At 51.6% G+C, this 13,334-nt stretch overlaps 1 protein-coding gene across 3 annotated transcripts in view; it reads left to right on the forward strand.

Moving 5' to 3' along the window:
• Positions 1-2,089: 2,089 nt before the first annotated feature.
• TMOD1 (tropomodulin 1) overlaps positions 2,090-13,334 on the forward strand; it is a 29,474-nt gene continuing 18,229 nt past the window's right edge. Inside the window, exon 1 of one of the 3 annotated variants that reach the window (XM_055698292.1) lies at positions 2,090-2,111. The gene's annotated coding sequence lies outside the window, so the exon portion shown is untranslated. Of the gene's footprint in view, positions 2,112-2,163; positions 2,358-13,334 lie in introns of those variants that run through there. The other 2 variants (XM_055698291.1, XM_055698293.1) reach the window with 2 other exon arrangements.

A 13,334-nucleotide genomic window follows, 5' to 3' on the forward strand; every position in this document is an offset into this window, starting at 1 on the left:
CCCCCAGTGTGTTCATTCTGGGTCATTTTGAGGAAGTCTTGTTTCATCAGAGAAACACAAGGACCCTCTTTGCCATCACAAAATGAATTTCTATCTCCAGGTTTTCCACTCCTGGCCTACTCTGTCCCCATTTGAGGAGACTTCTGTTGCAAAGCTCTTTTGTCTCTGTGTTTTCACCACAGTCATCCTTTGTTCTCACAGTTGCTGCACAGCAGGCCAGCATTTTGAGAGCCTATATTCTCATGTGCTGAGTGTGCTAGACAAGAAAAATGAGAAAGAATCTTGCACTGAAAAAAAACCAAACCCTCACTTTAAATGATTCATAGTGCCTAAAAGCTTCCTTTTGTGTTCTTTTGTTTATTGCTGATATTTTCAGACTAGAACTCTTCAACAGGAGAATTGTCCTCTGTGAGTTAAGAACACGGCTAGAGCAAGAGAGGTTTGTGATCTGAGCAGACATGCTTCAAGTGTGTTGAGCTGTTACCTTGAGAGCTGTTACCTTGATAACTGTTGTGAAGAGGTGCTTGGTGTAGTTGAAGTTAGCACTACTTGGTGTCTTGTTGAACAGTGCTGCAAGGTGTGTTACTTGCAGCATTTGTCACTGCGTTGTGTCATGGCAGGCAGCTAAAGAATAAGCATCACACTGAAAACAGATGTGCTGAGAAACTGGCTCCATGTCTTGCCTGATACAGACAGGCTGAGTGAATCCTAAGGGGACTGTAGCACTCACCTTGGATGATCTGCTGGTGCTCACAAAGCTACATCTGATGGCAGCCAGATGGGATAAAAATTAAGTGGCTTGTGTATCTCAGAGTGCAAAGCCAATGTGGGCTTGTAGGAAAGCTTGGTGGTGCCAGTGGATCCCTTCCTGAATTGCTCACATCTTGCACACCCTTGAGAAAAACAGTTGGTGAGCAAGTAGCATAGATACTGGCATCTAGGTTTGTCTGATCTGGTAGCCGTTAGGCTTCTTCACCCTGAAGAGATTCAGGCATTTGGGCCAGTCAGTGGGTGAATTGGGTGGTTCTAAGTGCCCTTTTCACTCCTCCAGCAGCTGGGATGATACCAGTGACCTGTGCCATAATCCTGCTCTCCTGTCAAGGCACGCACGTGCTTGGCAGGGTCCCCTTTTGTGTGCCTCATCTGGCCTAGCTGTGAGCTGTGTTTCCAGGGCTAACTGCAGATCTTTCTCCCGATGCCATGCGACAAAGGACCTTGGCACCAGCCAGGTCAGCTGTATGGCAAGCCATGAAAAAAAAGTCAGGTACCATCTCATGGAGATGGGGACCATTTTCAGATGAAGGACGTCACTAGGCCTGGGAAGTGTGGGGCTGGAGAAGGGTTCAGATGGACTGTGCTCCTCTGATATGTCTGAGGCTCTCTCCCCTCTTGCCTTGTGCCTGCTGGTGGAGACTGGACAGCAGAGATAAGGCTGAGCGTGGGGCTGACGCTTTGTGGGAGATTTGTTAAAAAAGATTAAAGGATAAATCTGTGGGGCTTTATGGTAACGCAAAGGTGAGGATAGGGGAAAGGAGATTTGGCAGCAATAGTACTAAATCTGTTAGCACCACGAAGCTGGAAGGCAGCTCTCTGGGCCGAGCTGCCCCAGGGGGCGGCTGTCACCGGGTGTATGGGGCAAACCTGCAGAGAGTAAAACAAGACACGGACTTAGTAGGTGCGCAGATTCAGGTGGCATTTGTGGGGAAGCAGCTTTTACGAGGTGCTCACCCTCGCTGGTAGCAGGGCCATGCCCAGGCAGAGGCCAGCGCGGCCGCGACTTGGTCTGGCTGAGCCTTGCGACCCCCGCCGCTCCCCTGCCCCCTCCCGGGGCGGCACCGCTGCCCCCGGGGGAAGGCGAAGGAGTTTTCCCAGCCGCAGCCGCAGGGTGCCTTGCGGCGGCCGGGGCTCCCGTGGACCCGGGCGCGCCTCTTCGCGGGGCTTCTCCAGAGCGCAGCGCTGGCGGGGGGCTGCCGCCACCCTGCGACTTGCCACGGGGCACAATGCGGGCCGCGGCGGGCCCGAGCCGCCGACAGCGGAGAAGACCCTTCGGAAGCAAGTGCCGCCCGTGCCGCAGCCCCGGCACCGCCCGCCGCGCCCGGGCACTGGGGCAGGTTCGGCTGCCGGGGCGGGCCGGGGCCGGGGCCGGGGCGGGCACAGCTGCTGGCGGCCGGGAGGGGCGGCGGGGCCGGCCCCGCTGAGTGACGGCCGGGCTGTGCCGAGCCCGGGCCCGGGCACGGACCCCCGCCCCCCGCAGCAGCGGTGCCGGCGCGGGCAGGACGCGCCGCCCGGGCTCGGCACGGCACGGCACGGCTCGGCTCGGCACGGCTTGGCTCGGCTCGGCTCGGCCCACGGGCGCGGTAAGCGGGTTGGTTATCTGGGCAGAATATTTGGCCGGCACCGGCTCGGCATAAATAGCGACCGCCTCCGCGCTACGTGCGCCCGGCAGCGCGCAGGGGCGATGGGCTGGGTGTTGGGGCACCCTGCCTGCCTGCCTGCCTGCCTGCCTGCCTGCCTGCCTGCCTGCCTGCCTGCCTGCCTGCCTGCCTCCCTGCCTGCCTGCCTGCCTGCCTCCTCCCCCCCCTAGCCTGCTGCCTGGCAGGCAGGCCGGCCGGCCGCTCCCGGAGGGTCGGGGCGCTGCGCCGGGAGTGCGCGGAGCAGCCGGCGGGCTAAGGCAGGCGGTGTCCCCGGTGTGCGCGGCGGTGCCCCGCAGCGGGCGGGGGGGGGTGGGGGGTGGCCACGGGCGGCCAGGGCCGCTGGTGGGGCTGTTGTGCGGCTGTTGCGTTTGTAATCCGGGAGCTCTTCTGGGAAGTGGTTTTTCGCGGGATGGATCGATAGAAAGCTGCGCTGCTTTTGTACGGGAAAAGTAGAAATTAGCGGGGGAGAGAGCCCTTCGGTCCTTGTGGTGTTATTTTCTGTGGCCATACTTTGTCCGGCTTGAATTAGTCACTGCCTTGCTTGAAATGTGCAGCCTATCTCCAAGATAACTTTCGTTCACTCAGCTGGACGCAGCTCCTGCCCTCGCACACGTGCCATCCTGATGTGCTCATCCATATGCTTCTGCTTTTGAAATGTCCCTGGACTGTTCGTTGGGCAGGACCTGCCCGCTGCCCCCCTTCTGGACCGGCTGCCCTAGCTCTAGGCAGAGGTCCACTCTCTAGCTGCTTTACATCTTTCCTTGGGTATAGCACCTTGAGCCAGAAAAGTGCTCATCCACGTGGCTGAGGTTACTTTAAAGTGTATGTAAAATCCCTTCACCACATATGACCTGCCAGTTCATGCTGGAGTGAAGAATTTCTCATCAAAGAGACAAGAAGATGCTGAGAGGTGGCACCTGCTCTCAGACTATCTGATAGAGCAAATACTGGGCAAGCTTTTGAGCATGCAAGCCCTACTTCAGGTTATGGTAGTGAGCACTTCGTCTTACGCATTCTTGGAAGGAGGGGCTGGGCTGCAATGCTAAAGCCAGGCACCGTCCTGCTAGCACCGCAGTGCCCGGAGCCAAACGGCTTTTGCAGTGGTGTAGAGGAGCCTGCACTGTTGTCTCCTGACAGCTTCTGTGCCTGTTGCTCTAATGTACAAGTCTTGTGGGGAGCCGCTGAGGGAACTGGGGTTGTTTAGCCTGGAAAGGAGGGGGCTCAGGGGGGACCTTGCTGCTCTCTACAGCTGCCTGACAGGAGGCTGTGGGCAGGTGGGGGTTGGTCTCTTCTCCCAAGTAAGAAGCGGTAGGACCAGAGGAAACGGCTGCAAGTTGCGCCAGGGGAGGTTTAGATTGGAGATTAGGAAAACTTTCTTCACTGAAAGTGTGGTGAAGCATTGGAACAGGCTGCCCAGGGAGGTGGTGGAATCACCATCCTTGGGGTTATTTAAAAAACTTGTAGATGCGGTGCTTAGGGATGTGGTTTAGTGACGGGCTTGGCAGTGCTGGGTTAACAGCTGGACTCGATGATCTTAAAGGTCTTTTCCAACATAAATGATTCCATATGTGTTTGGGTATTCCAACAAGCGTGCTGCATTGTATGGTCACTGCTGCTCATTTCAAGGTCTCTGTTTTCCCCCTGTCAGGACTTCCCGCCCCCTTCAGCATTGCTTTGTTTTCTAGCCTGACTCATCCTGTTCTTTTCTCCACGCATTTCTCAGCTGTGATGGTCTGCTGGCTTTTCTCCAAATGATATGGTTTTGCACAATCCTCAGAAAATGTTGCTGCCTTGCCTCCTGCTCAGTGTGTTTGTGAAAGTCAAGCAGATGTGGAGGCAGCCTGGTCTATCTCACTACTGCTTTCCTTCGCCCACGTTTTACTTCCATTTACCTAAAGGACAGTTTGGCTGATCTTTTCAAGAAATCCTGAATGATCCTTCTGTAAGAAGCACCTGTCTGCTGTTGCTAGGTGTTTAACTCTATCCCCCAGAGCGATGTGCTACCGAGTGTAATGTTTGCAGATTAATTGTTTTACTTTTCTGTTTGATGCTTCACTGTTTTCCAGGCATGTGGAGTTTTTGTGAAAGCCCAGCACAGCTCAAGGGGAGGAGGCTGGCACCTGCTTTCTGCATTTTTTCCCCTGTGTAGTTGACAGCCATCTGCAAATCATGAGCTAGGAAGACTGTCTTCACTTCTCTATTCTAGGCAGGGATTAGTAGTCAAAATGTGTTTATTTTGTAAAATTATCAGACCCTTGGAAGAAACAGGAGATTAGAATTGTGTTTCTTGGCTCCATGTTGCTAAATGGCCACATGTGTTTTGTCACACGACCCCAGAACTGCCGGTGGCTCAACAGTTCTCTAGTCCATCCCCAGCTCATAGCAGATCCTTCTTCAGCCAGGGAGGTTGTGGCTTCAGACCCCCAAAGATGGAGACCCCACTCCCTGGTGCCCTGCCTCAGAGCTGTATCACCCTCCTGAGAGGAGTTCTTCCTACTAGTTCATGGTGAATGAGATAAACACATATCAGAGCCTATCCTGGCTCAGACCAAAGTCTGTCCAGCCCAGGGTGCGCTGGCTGGCAGCACCCCTGGGAGAAGCATGGAAACAAAGCTACAATCATGCTTCCCCAGAGCACTGCCCCATGCCAGCACTCTGTGGTGTAGTGGCTGTCCCAGCTGCAGGTGGCATCTTTGTTTCTTCAGGCCTTAGAGGATTGTGCGAGGGTCCCACCTCTGTTAAATGTCTCGTTCGGATTTGGTGCACAGCATACACCACAGGCTCATTGCTGCTGGAACAGTACTCGTTTTGCTCTGGCATTCATTAAGCATCAACCTGTCTAGGGCTTGTTAGCAGCACCGTGATGGAGCATTTCACTTCCACTTCTTCTGCTTCAGACACACAAGCAGTGGGGTGATATCAGGAACATGCAGATGTAGGTGTGTTACTAACAGCTTGCTGTGCTTTGCTCTGGGCAGTCTGGTAGGGCTTCTGTTTTACAGGACATCACCATCGCCTGCTGGAGTCCAAGGTACTGCTCAGTGCAAGGCTGGAGCCTTTCTGCTCCTGTGTTCATATGGTATCCATCAGGTTCAGCTGCTCCCTGCAACTAGAGTGTTCCAGAGAAGCAGCAGTCCATCTGAGGACCGAGAGAAGTTCGGGCAAGAAGCCCAGGACCCCTTTTCAAAGGAGATTGTGCTGGCTGTGAAGTTTCCAAGTGGAAGGATTCAAGTTACAGAGCAGGAACTGAGTGCATGGTGTCACTAATGACTCAAGTGTGCCCACGTGTTTTTCATAGGGATTAGTAATTAACGATTTAAGTACATGCCAGGTGCGTGAGAGAACTTCACCCCAAATAGGAGAACGCATCACTGTATTTGCAAGCATGTGCCTTAAAAATATGCAAAAGGGAGATGCAGCTGGAAAGGTTTGTGTTTGGGCTTTGGCAGAATTTGACCCCATTGACATGTTGTCTGGTCACCAAACATCCAGGTTATTTGCTGGATGGCCCTGATGAGAAAGACTGCTTGGCAAGAGCCAGTACTGGTTTGTGTGGCTTGCAGGCTGCAGGAGCGTCGAGGAGGGAAGGGCCAGGAGAAACAGGTAGTTCCTGAGTACTGGATAAGGAACTGGGTGAGCTGCTAGCACACAAAGAGAGAGGAAGGTCCAAGAGCATGCAGCCAGTGTAAGACTCACCTCAGCAGCAGTGGATGAAGGGAGAGATCACTTTAGTCAAGCACAGGGAGCTTCCCGTAGTGTGTGCATGACCTCAGATGCCAAGCTGTTTGCTGTGGAGCTGTCAAGTGGGAATGTCAGCTTCAGCGTGAGGATCCCCGTGGGACTGAAGCAGCAGCATCAGTAAGTGTTGTCTATGGCGTGTGGAACTTCATTGCTGTAGGATTCTGGGCGGTGATGATAACTCCAGATAGCACTGAGTGTTCTGCATGGTCAGCATTTCATTTAGAGAGGCAGAAGTCACGGTGTGCTTTGATAGATCCAGGATGCCTCCTTCCAGATGTTTCTTTTCAAATACAAATTTTAGTGTGTCTTAGCTTGGTGGCTACTGGTTGTGGGGTTTTTGTCAAACTGGAGGAAATCCAGGTCTTCCTTAGAGAAGTCTGAGTTTCCTGAAGGGACCGCAGATTCCCCGCTGGATTTCATTAGGCATGAGCCTCTTGTAGGGAGGCTGAGAGGGCCTCAGCCTTTCTGGCTGATGGCAGGCTTGCCTGGAACTATGACGGGGTGTGCTGACCTCTTGCTTTCTGCATCTGACATGACGGAGCTTCTCACTGTCTGGAACATCCCCTGTCTTCTCTCTATCCACTCTTCTCAGCCAGGGCATGAATGTGCTGGCACCGTCCAACTCTGCTGTGGAAAAGCTAAGGGATGAAGGTGGGCACTGCTCGCTGAGCAGGGGCTGGATACATCAGCTACCTTGTATGCTCTATTTTATTTGTAATCGTTCAAGATGATGCTTGGCTACTCTGCAAGCTGCACAAGGGCTTCTCAGTGTGAGAAAGCTGCAAAGCAAGATGATACTATGATAGTGTCCTGGAGGCTGAGTGACTCATCCTCATTCTGCAGAAGCAAAGGGCTTAGTCAAGGTGACCTTCAACAATGAGTCTAAGCTCATGATGGTTTAACAGTTTGTTTTAGAGGAAGGCAGCTAAACTCCCTTGTGTTGAACGAGAATCAGAATTCAAACTTGGATCACAGCAGTGAGGACTTTGCTTCAGCTGGATAAACTAAGTGAGTGCAGAAAAGAAGTTTTTGTGAAATGCAGGGGATCAGCTTGGAGCCTGGTTCCCATCCTGTGTAACCTCCTCCAATGCAGAGAAGGAATCAGTTGGACAGACCTACACATTCTTCTAAGACCCAGTCACAGAAAGTTTAGATGGGTGAGGGGGGTCCTCTGGATGTTCCTAGTCTGGTGTCCTCCTCTGAGCAGGCCTAGCCCCAGAGCTAGATCAGGTTGCCCAGGGCCTTTCCCAGTTAAGCATTGAATGTCCAGGGATGAAGATCCCACCACCTCTGTGGTCCCTGTCCAAGGGCTGCACCACTCTTGTGGCAAGGAGTTTTCCCCTTGCCAGAACTTGTCCCCATTGCCCCTTGTCCTTCCCCTGATAACCTCTGTGGAAAGCCTGATTCTGTCTTCTCTAGAAATCCTTTCCCTTTAGGCATGGGATGACTGGCTGCAATTAGATCCCACTGCAGCCTTTCCCTCTCCAGGCCGAAGAAGTCCGGTTGCCTCCACTTCTCCTCACATCTTCTGTGTCCCAGCCTCCTGCCCATCATGATGGCCCTGCAATGGAGTCTCTTTATCCTGTCAAGACCTGCCTTCTACTGGAGATCATCAAACTGGATGCAGCATTTAGCTGCAGCCTCAGGGATGTTAAGCAGAGAGAAATACCCACCTCTGTGGACCTCCTGGCTAGATGCTTTCTAGTGCGCCTCAGACTGCAAGTCCAGTGCAGAGATATAGGAAGTCTCTTGTAGCTTTGACAAGACGTTTCAACATCCTGTACATTCAAAGTGGTGAGGCAGAGCCCAAGCAGACCAACAACGCTTGACACTGCAGCCTAGGTCTGTATTTATGCATTGTTGAAAGATGCTTCCCTCTCTGCCTGAGACAATGAGCCTAAAAAAGAATCTACAAAAAATATGCAGGAGACCATTCCCTTAAAAGGACTGGCTTTAGATGCCTATCTTCCTTTCATTTCTTCAAGCCAAAGACTTGACGTTTAGCAAGAGCAAAGTATGTTCATTTGAAATGGGGTAAACTGCTGGATGCCTGTCCCGCAGGGACGGGGCACATGGTCACCTGCAGGGCCACTGCTGGGCTCAGGTTATGTCTGCCAGAGAAGGGACTGCTGGCTCCATGTGTGACTTTCGTACCTCTGTGCTGAGAGAAGAGTGGTCCTGTACCAGCACATCTGCATTTACTTCCCTTGTGACCAGGGTAACTGGTGATAGGAAGCACCCAACAGTCGATACTTTCGATGTGTAAGGTTGTGTGATGACACTGGGGGCAGAACCAGCACCCCCTGTCCTCAGCTCTGATTTCCTACCGGGTTTTGCAAAATTCTCAGAGAGTTACATTTTTAGATTTGGTCTTGGAAGGAGCTGTTGGGCATCTTTCCCTCTGTTGTTAATGGATCTGGCCGTAATTCGTTGGTCCCTTCTTGAAACTCTTGGGAACTGGTGATGTTGGCGTGCTCAGTGACTCAAACAGCAGGGCAGCTGCGGAGTCAGGCTCTTGCACACCAGCACCCAGGTATGCTGGGATGCAAGGCCAGGGTTTGCAAGTTGTCCCATGAGCAGCAAAACCAGCAGAGACTCACTTTTTGGTTGATTGATGTCCTTCATGCCTGCATCCCCATCCTGTGTCTGCCCCAGCTCTACCACTTGTAACAGCTCCCCCTTCTTCAAGTGCTTCTGGTTCCCTCCCTGTCCCTAGACATCCCTGCAGATGCCCCAGCTCTCTCCTTCATTCCCTGACAGTCAGCCAAAGGAGATGCCTAGGCTTGCTCCACATTATGCCTGTGCTGATGGACCCTTCGCACACGTGTGCAGCTTGACAAGAAATTAGGGTTTGAGTCCTGTGTGAGATTTCATTAGAGTTAGGTAGTGGCCTTAAAGTTTATCAGAGCACTTAGAGGCCACATAAAAATACAGTCTTCATTTAGGAAACCATCTGGAGCTGATATGCTTCCCTCCTCTGCAGGGCTTGCTTCTTGGTTTTACACCTGGGTGATTCACTGAGGTGCATGCACAGAAAGCACTTCTCTTGAGTTTATAGGAAATGGTCACCCGAGGTACGTACGTTTTCTCAAAAAACAGCCCTGGCATTTATCTTTAAAGTTATGCTAAAAGTCAAAGAAAAGTAAAAAGGAATTCTAGCAACTACAGAGGGGCTTGTTGACATTGGTTTGTTATTTTGGACTGTAAAAAGTAATAGCTCTGAACTTTGACTTGGGTTTACATTTCAGCTATGAAAAAATCTCATAAATCAAAACTCTGCGTGAGTCAAATATGAACTGTTCTCGAGCCAGGTTACCCCTCACAAGGTTAACTTCTGCCTTCAGTGCTCTTAAAAACAGCTTTCATCCTGAATAGCCTTCTGCCTTCAAACTTGGCAGTTTTTCCAGAACCATTAATACGGTGACAACAAGCTGGTGATGCTTGTTGGCAGCCTCCTTATCTCAGGAACCAAAGCTTTGGTCTGCTTTCTTATTTCAAAGCATTGTAAAAGTCTCCTGGCAGGTTTGAGGGTTGTCTGGGGTGGGGGTTGTTTGTTTTTTCAGCCATGGCTCTCGTCAGGAGGCAGAGTACACAGAGTTCCTGTCCTCTGCCTTTTGCTGGCGATTCGGTGCGGCAGATGACTGGGGGTGCACTGGACCCCCCGCCTGCTGCAGTCCCCGTGGCCGTGGAGGTGACAGCTGCGTGCTGCAGCCTGCCGCAAAACGCCAGCGTTGGGCTTGGCTTGAACAGGTGACAGAATTTACCACTGAAAAGTCCTGTATCTTTGCCGAGGTTGGTTGCTCTTTCTCCCCACACACATACAAAAAGAAAAGGGCTTCCTGTAGTTTCCCACTGTTAGCATGCTGGTGCATGTGGGAGGCTGTGCGCCGGGAGGCTGGGCTCCGTGTTGCACAGCACCCGGGGGAAATCAGCCTCTATTTTTCTAAGACGTTTTTGTGTTTTCTTGGAATTTGTCTTGCTCGCTGCTGTTTCTGTCGCTTTACCCAGTTCTGCTTTCTCATTTGTCCTTTTTCCTGGGGTTGTCAGAGCACTGAGGGATGATCCTGCAGATGCTCTGACTCAGCTGGTGCTGCTCCGCAGCCTCCTGGGGCAGCCTGTTGCAGCCTGAGCCCATTGCAGCCCTGCTCCTGCCCTCCCTGCTCGCCCACCTGAGGAGTATGACCACATCCCTGTGGCTGCCCTCCACAGTGGATGGGATGCAGTGGTCCCACAGGGGCCTCCTTCCCAGGTCTCAGCTGGATCCCTGCACAGAGGCTGGTGCTTCTCTTGGGTTTCGGTGCCCCAGAAAGGGCATGGTGCTGCAGGGGGGCCGTACCGGTGCAGAGCACTGAAAGGAGTATTTTCAGTGTCATGTGGGATGCTTTCCATTTTCAGTTCTTCTACAACATCCATTTGTTTGTTCAGTGGTTTTGGACCCTTCAGAAAGAAACTATTCCACCCCCCTTATAATCACAAATGTTGCCTTTTTGTTTGGTTTTGTTTTTCTGTATTCATGATAGGAACAGTTTTTCCCTGTAGATGACCTGTGGTGTGCATTCACCTCGCATCCAATTTAATTTTTCTCCTTGAAACTTTCTATAGGTCTCCATGCATACCAACTTTTGTGCTCTTCAGACTTCCCAAGTACAAGTGTTTGGGCTGTCTTCTCATGTGTCTGATGAATACTTTGGACAACGAGACCTAGTATCTTGCTGTCTTGGTAGTTAATATGAATTTCAGGTTTTTGAGGACTTAAAGTTTTAATTGTGTCAGTCTTGTGCAGCTTCTATATATTATGTATATATTTTGATGTGATGCTTCCTTTGTTTACTGAATGAAAAGCGTGTTGGTAAGTTTAAGGAAAACCAGCAAGAAATCAAAGCTGCCCTCTTAGAAAGGCACTGAGAATAGATTTGATGGAGCAGATTTGTGGTGAATTAGAGTTAACTCTTTCCTGAATGTCCAGAAGTGTGTGGGTTTAAAATGTGAATATAATACTGCAGTTGTGCTGGAGGATCTTGTTAGTTTTTTAGAGTGTGGGTGTCAGTGGGGGGGACACCTGTGTTAAACAATGCTTGAACCCTGACATGGCTCAAGGAGCGCTGTTCGTGGCAGCGGGTGTTTCAGCCCGTTGGATAAATGAAAATAGTTAGGCTTAGGCAGAATTCATCTCCTTTCTTATTTTTGGCACTATAAACCCCTCTTGCCATTTAGAGCAGATGCTATTTTGCTCTTTCTCCCAGCACTCGTTAGCAAGATAGGGTAGAAGAGGCCTGGGATGTGGAGATAAGTGAGAGCCAGCAAGTGTCCTAGTCCTGGAGGCTGTGCGGGGGGACGCGATGCTAAACCCACTCAGCTCATGGCACTGAATGTCCTGCCACCGCAGTCACGGCCGGTGCTCCCAGTGCGCGCACTGCAGGAGCTGCGCGAGTCATTGGCACCGTCCGGCTGCACCAGTGAGGCTGCGAGGGCACTGTCTCCTCCTGGCAGCTCTGCTTGGTGTGTGTAGCAAACAAACTTCTCCCTGCGGGGATTTCAGCTGTGTTTCAGCAGGCTCTGCACCTGTCCTCAACCCTCAGGGCCTTTGCTATATGCAGTCCCAGCTTCATATCTCTGCAGGATGCTTTGAAACCTGAAGCATTTTCCAGAAGCATTGCCTGTGCATGCTGACATCCGACATCTGTCCTGCCTTTTGCGTCTCGGTGCTGACAGCCTCTGTCCTTCTGGCAGGAGGCAGCAAGGTCAGCCCTGCGGAGGCTGCGCCCCGGTCCCCACCGAGCCGCCACTTCAGACTACCCCGATTGCCAGGAAGGGGCTGGGGCTGCCGCCTACAATAGTCATCCACATGTAGCCAAGATCGGAATGGCTATGTGCGTGGCAGATGTGGACATTTTGAAGCCATTACAGGGAATTTAGCAGCCTCAGGGGGGTTGTCCTCTGCCTTGCTGCCTGCTCTTAGCTCCCGCTCCTTCCACAGAATAGCAAAAACTGAAAATTGAGTGTGAAATACAGACTGCTTGAGGTTCATGCACTTCAATCTAAGGCCGCAGTGGCACAACACATCTCCGGATCCAGGTTTAGGCTGCTTTTGTAGGATCTCCTGCATCAGAGTAGTAACAATTGCTAAAAATCCAAGCGTTCGTTCGTGGGTCGTTGTGATAAAGGCTCTGCTTTTCTCTGTGCTGACCAGCAGCGCAGCCTTGCTGGGGCCAAGCTGCTGGTCGCAGCTGCTAGCCTGACGAGGGCACAGCGGTGTGGGTGGCTGCTGCACATCAGTATTGTTGCTCAAGGTGCTGAGCGCTGCAGGGGCATGGTGAAGCCCCCGAGTGCTGGGGTCCCCACCGCCTCACTCGGCCAAACCCACTGCGCCCTGCAGCCTGCGCTTCCTCCGTCACCCCCCTACTGCTCTCGACTCTAAGTGCCACAGGTGGACGGTTGCCACATGGAGCAAAGCAGGCCAACAAAAAGCCAGTTTTCACTCCCTCAGCTCCCAGCTGTGGGAGCCTGGGGGGCTGCTCTTTCCATCCAGTAGGCACCATCTCCTGGTGCTACACCTCCTAAGTGGCGAGTGGCAGGAATGTGAGTGATGCAGGAGTTACCACCACACCAGTGGGGAACCAAACGTCTGACCAGATGACAGCTCTAAATTTAAGGGCTTGCTGTCGAGCCATGTGTGCATTAATGTGCCCTTCTGTGAACAAGCTAAAGATAATTTTCCTATCTGGAACAGCAGCTGTGTTGCAAGTTGTATAAAGAGACTTCTCCGCTAATGAAGAGCAATCATAAGAGCATGATCTGCCCGGAGAGGATGAGCAAAGCTGGAGAGATGTGACTCGGGGTAGAGCTCTGATGCTCTGCAGAGGCCAAAAAAAGGCCATTTATAGAAACTCAAAAGATGTCTGGCTCCTTGAAAAATGCACAGGCCTCGCTGTTATTTTAGTGTAAGTGCCACTTGAAAGAATAAAAAGACTTTTTTTAAAACTGTAGGAAAAATCACTTCCAATTATCTATGGTTCAATACCCTCCACAAAAATCAAGCCAAAAAAATATAGATATGTGCCATGTAAATAATATGTAAGAAATGTAAACAGTGCTATGGAACAGAAGGAAACTTTCAGAAAAAAAGAAAAAAAGCAGAGTTGGATACACTCTTGTGTGTTGTAGTGAGTGTATTTATAA

The sequence above is a fragment of the Falco cherrug genome, chromosome Z (genome assembly GCF_023634085.1).
Source record: "Falco cherrug isolate bFalChe1 chromosome Z, bFalChe1.pri, whole genome shotgun sequence".
Taxonomy (NCBI): Eukaryota; Metazoa; Chordata; class Aves; order Falconiformes; family Falconidae; genus Falco; species Falco cherrug.